Genomic DNA, 16161 nt, shown 5'->3' with positions numbered 1-16161 from the left:
ATAATGACTCCCAACACACCACCAAGACGACCATTGCCTTGCTAAAGAAACTGAGGGTAAAGGTGATGGACTGGCCAAGCATGTGTCCAGACCTAAACCCTATTGAGCATCTGTGGGGAATCCTCAAACCGAAGGTGGTGGAGTGCAAGGTCTCTAACATCCACCAGCTCTGTGATGTCATCATGGAGGAGTGGAAGAGGACTCCAGTGGCAACCTGTGAAGCTCTTGTGAACTCCATGCCCAAGAGGGTTAAGGCACTCCTGGAAAATAATGGTGGCCACACAAAATATTGACACCAATTTGGACATTTTCACTTAAGGGTGTACTGGCTTTTGTTGCCAGCGGTTTAAACATTAATGGCTGTGTGTTGAGTTATTTTGAGGGGACAGCAAATTTACACTGTTATACAAGCTGTACACTCACTACTTACATTGTAGCAAAGCGTAATTTCTTACGTGTTGTCGCATGAAAAGATATAATAAAATATTTACATAAATGTGAGGGGTATACTCACTTTTGTGAGATACTGTATCTTCATTTGCACTGCATTTTTGGTTGTTTGTGGCAGCCAGTTTCTTTACATGTTCCAAACACTATGGGGTTAGTTTACAAATGGAATACGTTGATTAATTTGTTCAGTAAAGCTGTAGTCACTTCAATCATCCAATCATGTGCAAAGCTAATGCCTACTTTTTCTTTAGTTCCTCTACACAAGACCGGGCGCACAAAAGCTCTCTTATCTAAGTGACGTATAGTATAACCATATTTAGCAAATCACCATTTATGTGTCTGTCGTATGTAAAAGCCAAATTGATCACAGTCGTTAAAATAAAACAGAGTACAGGTAGACAAGCCAGTCACACACTAAGCCCTGTCACTGCCTATGCTGGTTGCTCCAGTTGTACTACAGTTCCTATATCACAATGTTTCACTAGCTCATAATGCAGTATGACGTGAACACAGTATTATAAAGTAACTCCTATAAACCTATAAATAAAATTTACTACTTTACCTTCATGTACAAAAGCCAGGGCTCTTAGTTTCTGGGATTCGCACAGCCATTTTTCTGAATATAGTTTCCTCAGAGTTGACGTGTTTTTTTCCAGACACAAGGTGAAAACACCTCAGGACTCTTCCTGTAAATGAATTAGGAGGTTATTCTCACAAAGCATTTAATGACCTCACAGGGCACGCCTCTACAGGCAGGTAAGCCTTGCTGGAGAATGCTATTGATATGCAGATAGGGCAATGAAAGCTCTCACCTGGTTCTCTATGAGCAGGGCTCACTAAATGTATCCACAGATTACAGTGACTACCAATTACCTCCTGCAATCTGTAGAGCTGTTAGATTGACATGTGTACATGTATATAAAAGACATTTCACTTGTACTGCTGCTGGGGGGTCTTCTTTTTTCCCCATGCTTCATTTAGCAATATTTACTTTATTTGTATAGGCCTATCCAGAGCTCACATGCAGCATTATTATTTTCTTATAAAATCAAGCTGGGTTTGCGTGCACACAAATTAGCACAATGGTGACATTTTCACAGGTTTGCGATTGCTTACAATCTGTATGACATTCCGCTTGCTTGCTTAAGCATTTGGCAGTCACTAATGCAAACGTCATCCTGATCATCTAACTTACATGTTGGGACCTGTGAAATATTTTGGGGAGTTTCTTTATAGGGATTCTGGATCAGGTCAGGGGAGACCTGATCAAGCCTCTCCTCCATGTAGCTCTGTATTAACTACAAGATCACCTATTTCAAAAATTAAATGATGTAATGGGTACATGCATAAAAAAAGGAGCAGCACTAAAAGCATTGTACGATGTGCTCTCAAAACAAATAAGGCACCAAAAGTTTGGGTATTTATTAAAATGCATTCACAGGCAGTGGTGCGTGCAATCACAAATGTGTATTTGCTCTGGCCAAAGTGTGCATATATGTGTCATTTCAAGAGAGACCAAGGACTTTGTCCGGCTCAATCTTGAACTTGTTCTGATAGAAATCAAGCCCAAATTAAAGGCTTGGGGCAATCTCCCCCTCTCTCTTATTGGCCGCATAAACCTTCTTAAAATGAAGGTCCTTCCCAAACTTACATACATATTTAGGAACTCCCCACAATGGCTGACTAAAGCCTTCTTTAACTCTCTGAAACAACTTTTTCTCTCCTTCATCTGGGGACCCAAGTCCCCCAGATTCAAATACACCACGCTCACCAGGCCTGTGGGCAGTGGAGGGTTAGCTCTTCCCGACTGTCACAAATATTTCCTAGCTACCCAGCTTGTTACCGTCCACTGGTGGCTGCAGCCGGACCTGACCAATGCTGCGACGGTCTTGGAGGCAGCTATAGTGGGGTCTCTGGAGGCCTTAACGGGGTTGGTTTTCAGGGGCCCAAAAATGCCTCACTGCCTCACCCCTTCTATGCGCACCACTTTAAGGGCGTGGAGGGCGGGAGAGGCACTGAGGGCGTCCCTGCCGAACTCCTGGTCTCCTCACACCCCCCTGTGGCTGAATCCTGGCCTTCCGCAGTTTAATACCATCCCAGACCCTCAGGCCTGGGCCAAGTGTAAGATACTGACGCTCAAACATGTCGTTCTCAACGGGGAACTTGCCCCCTTTCATATCCTGCGTGACAAATTGAATGTGCCTACATGGGCCCACTTCCGTTATCTTCAAGTCGCGCATGCTTATCGCTGTCAATTTTTGGGACAACCGGTCGTACTGGAGTACTCTGAGCTTGAGTCCATCCTTCGGGTAAAAGACCTGGAGAAACCCATGTCTCAGATTTACAGGTCCCTACTGGTTGCTGCCGTCCCCGAGCTGTCCTCCCTCCGCAGGAAATGGGTGGTGGACATACCGGAGTTGGATGACGATGACTGGAGGGAGATTTGGGATTTTCCGTTCTCCCCTTTGGTTTCAGCCAGGGACAAATTGGTCCAATACAAAATTGTACACAGAGTCCACTACACGCCCCACAGACTGCACAAGATGTCGCCGATGCACTCCTCGGAGTGCTGGCGCTGCTCCTATCAGCTGGGAGACTTCATTCACATTTTCTGGGCTTGCCCAGCGATTGTATGCTTTTGGAAAGAGGTTCTCCTGGTGATAGTTAAGACCACTGAGGTTAATATTCCTTGTGATCCTAAATATTGCCTGCTGGGGCTGGTGGAACAAATGTCGATCCTCAGGGCTAGGAAAACACTCATATCCCTGTTGCTCTACTATGCACGCAAGGCCATCACCATGACCTGGAAACAATCGTCTCCCCCCTCTATTAAATTCTGGAAAAACCTGGTGAACGCTAGCTTACCCCTCTATAGGGCCACCTACTTGAACAGGGGTTGCCCAAAGAAATTTGAGAAGGTGTGGAACTGCTGGCTGGATGATAACACAACGGCAACAGATGTAGTAAATAACCCATAGTTCGGTATGGATGTAGTATGGTTATAGGCTGACCCACCTGCTCTTATGACACTTTATCCGGTCATTTTAATACTTAGCATGAATTATCCTACACTATCCTCTCCCTTGAGTGGGGTATAGATAGGCAAGTTTATGTTTGTGTTAATTTGCCCTGTTGCGGTCGGTTGCCGCATCAGAGGCAGGGTATATGTTTTGTAATGTGCTTTGTTGTGGCCTGTTGCCGCATTTGGAAGTTTACCCCTGTGTGGGAAATGTTTGGCCCCTGCGCTGGCGATTTTGTATGACACTGAAAATTCAATAAAAAAAAGATTTAAAAAAGTGTGCATATATGTACCATGTAGTAAGACGTTTTTACTTTCAGTATTTTTATGTGTTTTTTTTTTTTTTTTACAGTCACTTTTAGTGATGCCAGATGCAAATGGCTGATGAAGATAGCCCCAAACACATTCAAAATGTCATTTTGTTATTTTAGGGACATTACATAGTTGGTAAGGTTGAATAAAGACACTAGTCTATCCCCTTCAACCTGTGTACTTGGTGTGTGTGTGTTCATGTCATTATTCATTTCCCATATCCCTGTATACTGTTTTCACTAAGATGCAGTCCAAGAGTCTAAAACTATCAATAATTCCCACTGACACCACCGATTGTGGAAGGGAGTTCCACATTCTGGCCGCCCTGACAGTGAAAAAACCCCTACGCAGCTTAAGGTTAAACCGCTTCTCCTCCAATTTCAGTTGCCCCTTGTCTTCTTACACTCTCTGAGACTAAATAGTTTTTTTGCTACGCTGGGATCACCATTGAGGTATTTGTATATCGCTATCATATCTCCTCTCAAGCGTCTAGTGAATTTAGTGCTTGTAGTCGTTCCTCATAGCTGAGGTCCTCAAGTCCCCGTATTAATTTTGTTTCCCTTATCTCTCCAGTTCAAGCACATGCTTCCTGAGGACAGAATACTCCAGATGTGGCCAAACCAGAGTTTTATAAAGTGGCAGTATTATAGTTTTATCTCTGGAGTAAATCCAAATTTTAAGCCCTAGTTCACATTGGTACTAATGGCAATGGCATCATCCTAATGAGTGTGATGCTGCATTTGTGGCACCTCTCCAATTTCAAAAAGTAGATTCTGTATTACTTTTTGCAATTTCGGGCTGCGATTTACATTGACATCTGTGCAGAAACCCGCACAGATATCTCTGAAATCGCGGCCAAAATTGGGACTGATATGCGGGAGTGAAATTGTTGCGAGTTCAGCTGAACTTGCATGGCTTCATTCCTCCAGCTCAGTGTGAACCTGGGCATATGCATGCTAATAGTCTGCTTGCTGCAGGTTGACAATGCATGCTATTGCTCAGTCTGTCTTCTACTAGGACCCCCAGATCTTTTTTCTTCCTGGATTCCCCAGAGTTTCTCACCCTAACGAGTAACTTGCATTCATATTTTTAGCCCCCAAGTGCATAATTTTCAACATTAAACCTCATTTGCCATGTAGTTGCCCACCCATTATTTTATTGAGCTCTTCTGGCAAAGTTTCTATATCCTGCAGTGAAGTTATGCCCTACTTATTTTTGCATCATCAGCAAACACTGAGATTGAGCTATTTATACCCACCTCTATATCATTTATCATTAGTTGTAATTAGCATGTTTTTTGCAAAAGTATTTGATACAGTCCCCCATAGATGCCTAATTTACAAACTGAGGTCTTTAGGAATGGACCATAGTGCTTGTTCTTGGATAGAAAACTGGTTACAAAGGTGCGTCCAAATGGAGAGATGGCGTGGAGATAAATAACATGTACTCAGATTGGTCTGGAGCGGTAAGTGAGATACACCAAAGCTATGTCCTGGGACCAATTCAGTGATATATAAATGATATAGAGGTAGGTATAAATGGCTCAATCTCAGTGTTTGCTGATGATGCAAAAATAAGTAGGGCATAACTTCACTGCAGGATATAGAAACTTTACCAGACGAGCTCAATAAAATAATGGGTGGGCAACTACATGGCAAATGAGGTTTAATGTTGAAAAATGTAAAGTGATGCACTTGGGGGCTAAAAATATAAATGCAAGTTACTCGTTAGGGTGACAATTTTGCATACCGCTTAATATGCGTGCCATTGCTGCTTAAAATGTCTATTACTATGTCATAACATCACTTATGTTCTTTATATCTAAGGTTTGAAATGTCTACAGTGGTGACATTATAATGCCCTGTACACACGGTCAGACTTTCTGGCGGAAAATGTGGGATCGGAAAATCCGATCGTGTGTGGGCTCCATCTGACTTTTTTCGTCGAAATTTCTGACACACAAAGTTTAAGAGTAGGATCTAAAATTTTGAGACAACAATGTTTAAATTCCGATCGTATGTAGACAATTCTGACGGACAAAGTGCCACACATGCTCAGAATAAATTACGAGACAAAAGATATTGGCTACTGGCCCGTTTATAGTCCCGTTGTATGTGTTCTACATCACCGCGTTCAGAAAGTTTGTGTGAACGTGTGTATGCTAGAAAGGTTTGGGCTAAAATCTGTCGGAAAAAATCAGACGGATTTTGTCATCGAAAAGTCCAAACGTGCGTACAGGGCATAAGTCTTTATAGAGGGGATAAACCTTTTCTATGATGATCTAGGTTTCCCCCTCTTGCAAATCCTTATATGTCATACAATGTTATCATAAGGCCACACAGAGCATGTCAATATTTATTTTTCTATGAAGCAATTTGGTATTTATTCTAGTGGTGGAAAAAAATATATATTATGATATAATAGTTTGCATTCATATGTGCATGTTTACAAGTTTAGATTTTTTTTGTGAGTTTATACCTATGGAGTATGATTTTTGAGGGAGTAGATTTTTAATGGGTTTTAAAAGGCTTGTGTATACCTACTTTCTTTCTTTTTTTTTTTTTATATTCTTTCGATCTATTTCTAGGTATATCTTTCCTTGGTTGATATATTTCATTGGGTCCATAGCAGTCTATAGATAGGCTATTTGTTCTCTATGTTAAATTTAATCAATTAGATCCACTGAATCTCATGATGTTTGGGAAAACATATTACTAAATATTAACGATAGCAGACTTATTTTTTTCATGCATCTGCTTCCTTAAAGAGACATTGTCACTATACCCATGCAGGATAAATTGACAAGGTTTTTGAAATTGCCCAACTGCCATACGTACCTTGCCAGCGCGCCACCAATACTCCTTCCTACTTTTCACCTGGTGACAATAGTGCAACCCCTATTACAGTACTTGGGTCTAATAGCCAATCATTAGGCCCGAGGGAGTAGAGTGACATCATCATTCCCTATGGTCATTGATACTGTAATTTTAGTGATGATTGTAACAGGAGAAGGTGTGGTTGAGGGATGAGTAGTTAGATGAGTATAGGGGATCGGAGGGATCCTTTGTATCGTCACTTTGCCCTACATGGAAATGTAAGTGTCCCTTTAACTTTAGCTTTTTTTTCTACTTCTTCTTTTTTTTCTTGAATCCCTAAACCAATGCCCCCAAAGATAATGTGAAATGGCAAATGCTCTGGTCTTAGTTTTCTCTGCTTGAATTATATATAGGAAGGTATAACTGATACCATAAATTTCTCTTTATACTGGTGGTAATGCTGAAAGCATAAGTTCACACTGGGGACTCCAGCTGTGTAGGATATAAGTCAGCAAGATATACAAGTCACAGTGTGGACCTCCATGTTTACACGGTATGTGTGGTACCCAGCCTAGATTCCGAATGTTGATTAAGGATGAAATGTCATGTTTTTATTGCGTATTGTATTTGGAATTAATGAAAGGGTCATCTTTATTTGTTAGCACTTCCTGAGAGATATCGGCTAGTCAGCTCCAGATGCTAAATTAGAAATGGAAGAAAAACAGGAGGAGGGACAGCTTGTTATTTCTCTGTTTCCTGCTAGTAGTATTTTATAACAATGTAAACAAATATATCATGGCTTTTCTCAATTCTGTTGTCTCTGAAACAAGTTTAAGCTTTTCCTTTGATAAATCAAACTGTTCTTTGTGGTTTTTGTTCATTTACAAACAGATACATTAACTCCGTATTTTGGATTCTCTTACAACATACAGTGTCTTGAAAGGGTATTCATACCCTTGAAATTTTCCACATTTTGTCATGTTACATCCAGAAATGTAAATGTATTTTATTGAGATTTTATGTGATAGACCAACACAAAGTGGTACATAATTGTGAAGTGGAAGGAAAATGATAAATGGTTTTCACTTTTCTCATATTTATTTGTAAAAAAAAAAAAAAAAAAGTGTGGCGTACATTTGTATTCAGCCCCCCTCAATACTTTGTAGAACCACCTTTCGCTGCAATTACAGCTACAAGTCTTTTTGGGGATGTATCTACTAGCTTTACACATCTAGAGAGTGACATTTTTGCCCATTCTTCTTTGCAAAACAGCTCAAGCTCTGCTAGATTGGATGGAGAGTGTCTGTGAACAGCAATTTTCAAGTCTTGCCACAGATTCTGAGTTGGATTTAGGTCTGGACATTGACTGGGCCATTCTAACACATGAATATGATTTGTTCTAAACCATTCCATTGTAGAGGGTGCAGGAGATGATCACCAGCACCGTGATATAGAGCACTGACACCTGCACCGTGATAGAGTCATCTGCCACCAGCACCGTGATAGAGAGCACTGACCTCAGCAGTGTGACATACAGCAATGACACCTGCACCGTGATAGAGTGATCTGACACCAGCACCATGATAGAGAGCACTGACATTAGCAGCGTGACATACAGTAATGACACCTGCACGGTGATAGAGTGATCTGACACCAGCACCGTGATAGAGAGCACTGACATCAGCAGCGTGACATACAGCAATGACACCTGCACCGTGATAGAGTGATCTGAAAACAGCACAGTGATAGAGAGCACTGACATCAGCAGCGTGACATAAAGCACTGACACCAGCACCATGATATAATGCACTGACACCTGCACCGTAAGCAGCCCCAGGAGGAAGTCAGCATAGCACAGGGATGGTGGGAGCCCCTCATAATGAGCATAGCACAGGGATGGTGGGAGCCCCTCATAATATGCACAGCAGAGGTACAGCCCCAGGAGTAAGTCAGCATAGCACAGGGATGGTGGGAGCCCCTCATAATAAGCAGCCCCAGGGCTAAGTCAGCATAGCACAGGGATGGTGGGAGCCCCTCATAATATGCACAGCAGAGGTACAGCCCCAGGAGGAAGTCAGCACAGCACAGCACAGCACAGGGATAGTGGGAGCCCCTCATAATAAGCAGCCCCAGAAGGAAGTCAGCACAGCACAGGGATGGTGGGAGCCCCTCATAATGAGCATAGCACAGGGATGGTGGGGGCCCCTCATAATGAGCATAGCACAGGAATGGTGGGAGCCCCTCATAATATGCACAGCAGAGGTACAGCCCCAGGAGGAAGTCAGCACAGCACAGGGATGGTGGGAGCCTCTCATAATGAGCGTAGCACAGAGATGGTGGGAGCCCCTCATAATATGCACAGCAGAGGTACAGCCCCAGGAGGAAGTCAGCACAGCACAGGGATGGTGGGAGCCCCTCATAATGAGCATAGCACAGGGATGGTGGGAGCCGCTCATAATATGCACAGCAGAGGTACAGCCCCAGGAGGAAGTCAGCACAGCACAGGGATGGTGGGAGCCCCTCATAATAAGCAGCCCCAGGAGGAAGTCAGAACAGCACAGGGATGGTGGGAGCCCCTCATAATAAGCAGCCCCTGCTGTCGTGAGCTATGCGAGTACGCTTATCGGTCACGTTCCCCCCCTGCTGCGCTGAACGTCCTTTCGGACAGGACACTGGACGAGGGGCAAGCCAACAGTTCGATTGCAAATTGGGCAAGTTCTGGCCAGAGGTCAAGCCTGCCCACCCAGTAGTCCAGGGGTTCATCACTCCTCAGAGCGTCCACATCGGCCGTTAACCCGATGTAGTCAGACACCTGACGGTCTAGGCATTCCCTGATGCTGGATCCGGATGACACCTGTCAATGGGTCGGCTGAAAGAATTACCTCATATCAGAAGTCACCAACACATCTTCAAACTGGCCTCTTCTTGCAGGCGCTGTTGGATTGGTACCCGCAACTCCTTTTCTGGGAGTGGGAATTGCTCCTCTGCCAGCGCACGCAAAAGCAGAATGCAGCATTTCTCGAAGCAAGGCCTGGAAGTGCTCCATTCTGACAGCCCTCTGTGACGGCGGTAACATTTCCGCCATTTTGTGTTTGTACCGGGGGTCTAAGTACGTTGCCACCCAGTACTGGTCCTTGACCCTTATGCTTTTTATACGGGGGTCCCTATTAAAACACTGGAGCATGAAGGCCCCCATTTGCACTAAAGTGGAAGCGGTGTGGTGGCCTGGCTCCTGCTCACCATCCAGGATAATGTCATCCTCTTCATTCTCCTCTCCCCATCCACGCACAACAACAGGGATCCCAGAAAGGTTTAAAGCATGCTCTTCTTGCTCCTCCTCATCCGCCCCGGCACCATCCTCCTCTGACTCCTCTTCAGACTCCTGTTGTTCACTTGTCTCAGATAGAGTATCCCCCCCGGAAATTCATCCAGCATTGCGACGTCCTCATCTTCCCGCTCCTGCTCCTCCACAGCTTGATCAATGACACGACGCAATGCACGCTCCATAAAGAAGGCATAAGGTACCATGTCACTGATGGTGCCATGGCTGCGACTGACCAGTTTGGTGATCTCCTCAAATGGCCGCAGAAGTCTGCATGCGTCGCGCATGAGCAGCCACTGGCGCGGTGAAAAAAACCCCAGCTCCCCAGAACCTGTTCTGCCACAGAGTTCATACAGGTAGACGTTAACTGCACGTTTCTGCTGGAGCAGCCTATCAAGCATATAGAAGGTTGAGTTCCATCGCGTCGGGCAATCGCAAATAAGACGTCTGACCGGCAGATTGTGTCGCTGCTGAATGTCAGCAAGGCGAGCCATGGCCGTGTAAGATCTTCTGAAATGGGCCGAGATTTGACAACAAATCGCTGCACGACCAAGTTTAAGACGTGTGCCATGCATGGCACGTGCGTAATTTTGCCCTGTTTCAATGCGCTAAGCAGATTGGCACTGTTGTCACACACCACTTTACCAACTGTCAAATTGAGCGGTGTTAGCCACTGATCTGCCTGTGAACGCAAAGCTGAAAGGAGTGCCGGGCCAGTGTGGCTCTTGGCTTCCAGGCACAACAGACACAGCACGGCATGGCAACGTCTCACCTGGCATGTCGAATAGGTTCTGGGGAGCTTGGGCGGCGCAGCAGGAGAGACGCTAGCAGCGGAAAAGGAGGAGTCAGCCGAGGAGGAGAGGGAGAAGGATGGAGTAGGAGGAGGAGGAGAAGAAGAGCCAGGCCTGCATGCAATCCGTGGCGGTAAAACCAAATCTACATGGGTGCCACCGGTTACATGCTTGACGGCCGTCAGAAGGTTCACCCAGTGGGCAGTAAAAGTGATATACATTTCCTGCTCGTGTTTGCTAGACCACGTGTCTGTGGTCAGATGTATCTTGGCAGCGACACTGTGTGCCAGAGATACATTCACTTGCCGCTGAACATGGCCATATAGCTCTGGGATGCCCTTCTGTGAGAAATACTTCCTTCCTGGGACCTTCCATTGTGGTGTTCCAATGGCCACAAATTTTCGAAAGGCCTCCGAGTCCACCAGTTTATATGGCAGTAGTTGGTGGGCTATCAGTTCTGACAAGCTAGCCGTCAACCGTTGGGCAAGAGGGTTATCCGGCGTCATCATTTTTTTTTACGCTCGAACATTAGGCCCACGGAAGACTGCCTTTTTGCAGAAAAACGTGAGCTTGGCGTGATGGAAGGTGGAGTGGAGGACAATTGTGAGGAGAGAGGAGAAGGAGAAGTAGAAGACGAGGCTGGACGGTGAGAGCCTGGAGTGTGGCTTTGTGTGTTCCATTGCTCCCACTGGGCTCGGTGATGGCAGCTCATGTGCCTTCTTAAGGCGGTCGTCCCTAGGTGAGTGTTGGGCTTACCGCGACTAATGCGTTGGCTGCAAAGATTGCAGATGGCAACACTATTGTCAGCAGCGGACACGTTAAAAAAAGCCCACACTGCGGAGCCATGTGCCGGTGTCCTGGGAGCGCCAGATGTGACCGTACATGGTCTATGACTCGCTCCTGATACATTAGCAGTCTGCTTTGTCCCTCCTGTGCAATGTAAGTTATTCCTGCTTATCTTCCCTATCTGATGGTCCATATCTCCCTCTGAACTCCCCTCCTCTTCCTCTCTTGTGGGCACCCACGTGACATCACTAGACACGTCATCATCTACGTCACCTTCCCCACCGCTATAAGCAGAGATCTCGGAGTAGGCAGCAACACCGGTGACCAGCCTCCTCCTTGGGCTGATCTGGGTACTGTCGTCAGACTGCTGAGTGGCGGTTGTTGCTACCTCCTCTTCCTGATCCAATGCCAAGAGTGGCTGCGCATCAGAAATGTCTTGATATGGATCAGAAAATAATTCCTGTGACTCAAGCGGAAGGTATGTGGTGGTGGCGGTGTTGCTGGTGGTAGTGTCTTTGGGGGTGCACATAGCAGGGAGTGAAGAAGAGGGTGCAGATCGAGAGGATGAGGAGGGTGCAGAAGAGTAAGGCTGAGTGAGCCACTTATCCAATTCTGGTGCTTCCTTTTGACGTAATCGCACGCACCTTCTGCAATTTCCCACTTTGGCTCAAGCCTGTTGCTCCTGCTCTACCCCTACCACCCCTGCGGAAGGGCCTGCCTCTTCCTCTGCCTGTCATTTTTTAAATTACCCTGTGACAAAACTCTCAGTCCCCATACTGATAAAGGACTGCTGCAGAATAGGGCAGCAGTCAGCAGTAGTGCACCTCAACCCTATATATTGTGGACCTATACCAGTCCTTAAGGATTAGCAGACTGTACCTCACTCAACCCTATATACTCTAGTATGCTATACCTTTCCAGTCCTTAGAAGGACCTTCGTGCAACTAGTAGGTTGTGATTAGCAGACTGTACCTCACTCAACCCTATATACTGTAGTACACTATACCTTACCAGTCCTTAGAAGGACCTTTGTGGAACTAGTAGGTTGTGATTAGCAGACTGTACCTCAGTCCCTATACTCATAAAGGACTACTGCAGCAGAAGGGCAGCAGTCAAGTATAATATTCTTTCTATATTTGGAAGAAAGAATATTATAAGTGTACAACCCTATTACCATACCAGTCCTGAAAAGGACCTTTGTGGACCTAATAGTAACAGCTACTGATTAAACTGACTGTCCCTCACTGCCACACACAGCTTCCTGTCTGTCCCTATTTAAACTGACAAAACACAGGCTGCTGCAAGAATAACTTGAATAGCACTCAAAACTATATCCTGTACTACTACACCATACCAGTCCTGAAAAGGACTTTTGTGGACCTAATAGTAAAAGCTAATGATTAAACTGACTGTCCCTGTCTGCAACACACAGTGTCCTATCTGTCCCTCTCTTAGCACTGACAAAAGACAACCTGCTGCAACAATGACTTGAATAGCAGTGCCTCAAACCTATATCCTGAACTACACCTATACCATACCAGTCCTTAAAAGATCTTTTGTGGACCTAATAGCTAGCGATTTGGGTCACTGCAGTCTCTCCCTGCTCCACACAGCAACCTCTCCCTATAGTGACAGTAGAAAGAATGTAAAATGGCCGCCGGATCGGGTCTATTTATAAGTTAGGGGGAATGTCCAAGTGTCCATGTGCTGTAATGTCTCAATTGGCTGTCCTGTACCACATGATGGATGTGTCATCATAGGTCAAAGTTCTTTTACACAGTAAACACGTAAGTCCGCCGGGCGAACAGCGGCAATAGTCTGCCGATCGGGCGGACCGCGAAGAGCCGAAATTCACCACGAACCGACCGCCGGGCGGACCGTTTGGCCATCCCTATCCTGAGCGTCTCCCACTAGAAGCCTCTACAGACATCAGGCAATGATCAGATATCACCAATACCAGGAAGTGCAGATATGCAAAGAAACAAAGACTCCAATTGTGCAGTATTGTCTCTTCAGGTATTTTTAATGATAAGTATTGCAGTGCTGCATACAAATATTCTGACTCAAAAGCGAGTCTCCAGTACAAAATGAATAAAAAATGTTCCTTGCCTGTAAAAGTCCACAAACATGTGTAAGTAATCGTGCATGTGCATGCGCAATCGCTTACACACGTTTGTGGACTTTTCACTTGCAAGGAATCCTTTTTATTCATTTTGTACTGGAGACTCACTTTTGAGTCAGAATATTTTTATTCAGCACTGCAACACTTACCATTAAAAATACCTTAACCACTTCAGCCCTGGAAGAATTTACCTCCCTAATGACTAGAGCTTTTTTTGCGATACGGCACTGCGTTGCTTTAACTGACAATTGCACGGTTGTGCGATGTTGCACCCAAACAATATTTACGTCCTTTTTTCCCCACATATAGTGCTTTCTTAAGGTGGTATTTGATCACCACTGCGGTTTTTATTTTTTGTGCTATAAACAAAAAAGACAGACAATTTAGAAAAAATTTTTTTTTTACTTTTTGCTATAATAAAATATCCCCCCCCCCCCCCCAAAAAAAATATTAAAAAAAATTTTTTCCTCAGTTTAGGCCGATATATATTCTTCTAAATATTTTTGGATAAAAAGAAAAATCGCAATAAGCGTATATTGATTGGTTTACACAAAAGTTATAGCGTCTACAAAATAGGGGATAGATTTATGGCATTTTTATTATTAATTTATTTTCATTAGTAAAGGCGGCGATTTTTATTGTGACTGTGACATTGCGGCGGACAGATCGGACACTTTTGACACTATTTTGGGACCATTGACATTCATACAGTGATCAGAGCTAAAAATATCCACTGATCACTGTATAAAATCACTGGCAGGGAAGGGGTTAAACACTAGGTGATGATCAAGGGGTTAAATGTGTTCTCTCAGTGTGTTCTAACTGTAGGGGGGTTGGGCTCTCTAGAACATTACAGATCACTGTTCCCAATCACTGGGAGCAGTAGATCTCTGTCATGTCACTAGACAAAACAGGGAAATGCCTCGTTTACATGTTAAGTGACACGTCATGCCTGTGTCACAATCGCGGGCCACCAGCGAACATCAAGTCCGCGGGACCTGTGGGCAACGTGCGGGTGCTAGCCTATGATGACGCCAGGACGTACGGGTACGCCCATTTGCCCAGCCGTGCCATACTGCCGACTTACATCTTGGTGCGTCAGTTGGCACGCGGTTAAAGAGACAATACTGCACTATTGGAGTCTTTGTTTCTTTGCATATTTGCACTTCCTGGTATTGGGGATATCTGATCATCGCCCGATGTCTGTGGAGGCTTCTGAACATCCTTTCATGGGATTCCTTACCCAAAAAGCGCTTTGAGACCCCCCCTGAATAAGGGTGGTCGCTGGATTTCTGGTAAGTCTTTTAACTCACTGTGGTGATGGGTATCACGCGCATAGTTGCCAACATTGTAAAAAAAAATTATAGGGACACTTTTTTGGCTGTAGGCGGAGTCTTATTATAATTAACGGGCGGGGCATGCATTTGTAGGCGTGACATAGCAAAAAAAAAGAAAAATGCGGTGCGCGCAGCGTGCCGCACCGAGAAATGGGCATGGTTTATGTGAAATAGTGGGCGTGGCTTATATGGGCGTGGTTCAAATGGGGTGTGGTTAGAGTCTGAGATGAATGAGAGATGGAGAAAGAAAGGGGAAAAGAATGAGGGAGGGAGAGAGAAAGGAGGAGGAAAGGATAGAAAAGGAACGAAAGATGGATGGAGAGACAGCAGGCCCAGATCCTACACCACAATAGAAATGTTTATTCCAGAGTTTAACAAATCAGCAGATAAAGATACTGCAAACACCTGGTGTTAGCGCTTCAATCATCCCAGCACCATGGTTGTTGTGGTGTCAGGATGATTGAAGCGCATTATTACTATTATTACATTGTAATATAGAATGAAATCCAACTCACCATAATCCAGAATCAGTGGGACCCCTGAGCATGTCACCTGCCACGTCACCTGCCACCAGATGCCATCAGGTGCCCCCAGCGGAGTCCGTCCTTGCATCAGGTGCCCCCAGCAGAGTCTCTCCTTGATTCAGGTGCCCCCAGCAGAGTCCATCCTTACATCAGGTGCCCCCAGAAGCAGAGGCCTGTCAGGGCTGGCTTAGCCCTTCCTTCTCTGGGCTGGCTGTTCAGCTGTCGGCTAATTGCCAGGTCTCATCTCTCTCCACAGTTACCCAGCTGTCCCTGATCCTACTCGTCTGACCTGCCTACTTAAAGCTGTCCAGCTCACTTCATCTCTGACTTCGCCTTGGTCACATCACAAGAAATCATCTCCTGCAGGTTCTGTTTAAAGACTGGTCTGCTGACATCCCTTCTGGCTCCTTATCCTGCTTGCTGTTGCTCCACTTGGATCCCTGACTTCTGGCCTGGCTGATTACCCGATCTGGTTATTGAACTCTGGACTGGCTGACTACTTGATCCGGTTACTGGACTCTGGCTATTCTTTGACTGCGCTTACTCTATTTACCTTTTTATTTTTATTTAATAAACAAGTGTGATTTAATTGTACTTCTGTCTTTGTCTGATTCATGGTTCCTGACAAGGCCCTCCTTACAGATCTTTGTCCCTGGCAGCGGAGCCCTCCTTTACATCTGGT

The 16161-nt window shown here is 45.0% G+C and overlaps 1 protein-coding gene across 2 annotated transcripts in view; it reads right to left on the bottom strand.

The window, feature by feature from the left end:
* Positions 1-1161, bottom strand: part of LNX1 (ligand of numb-protein X 1) — a 293661-nt gene extending 292500 nt beyond the window's left edge. For both annotated transcript variants that reach the window (XM_077477486.1, XM_077477487.1), the window contains exon 1: positions 1013-1161. The gene's annotated coding sequence lies outside the window, so the exon portion shown is untranslated. The remainder of the gene's footprint in view (positions 1-1012) is intronic.
* Between the last annotated feature and the right edge of the window lie 15000 nt (positions 1162-16161).

Source organism: Lithobates pipiens, unplaced genomic scaffold, assembly GCF_037356315.1.
Source record: "Lithobates pipiens isolate NorthernLeopardFrog02 unplaced genomic scaffold, aLitPip1_a1.2 Scaffold_13, whole genome shotgun sequence".
Classification (NCBI taxonomy): Eukaryota; Metazoa; Chordata; class Amphibia; order Anura; family Ranidae; genus Lithobates; species Lithobates pipiens.
This window is presented reverse-complemented; position numbering and strand designations above follow the sequence as displayed.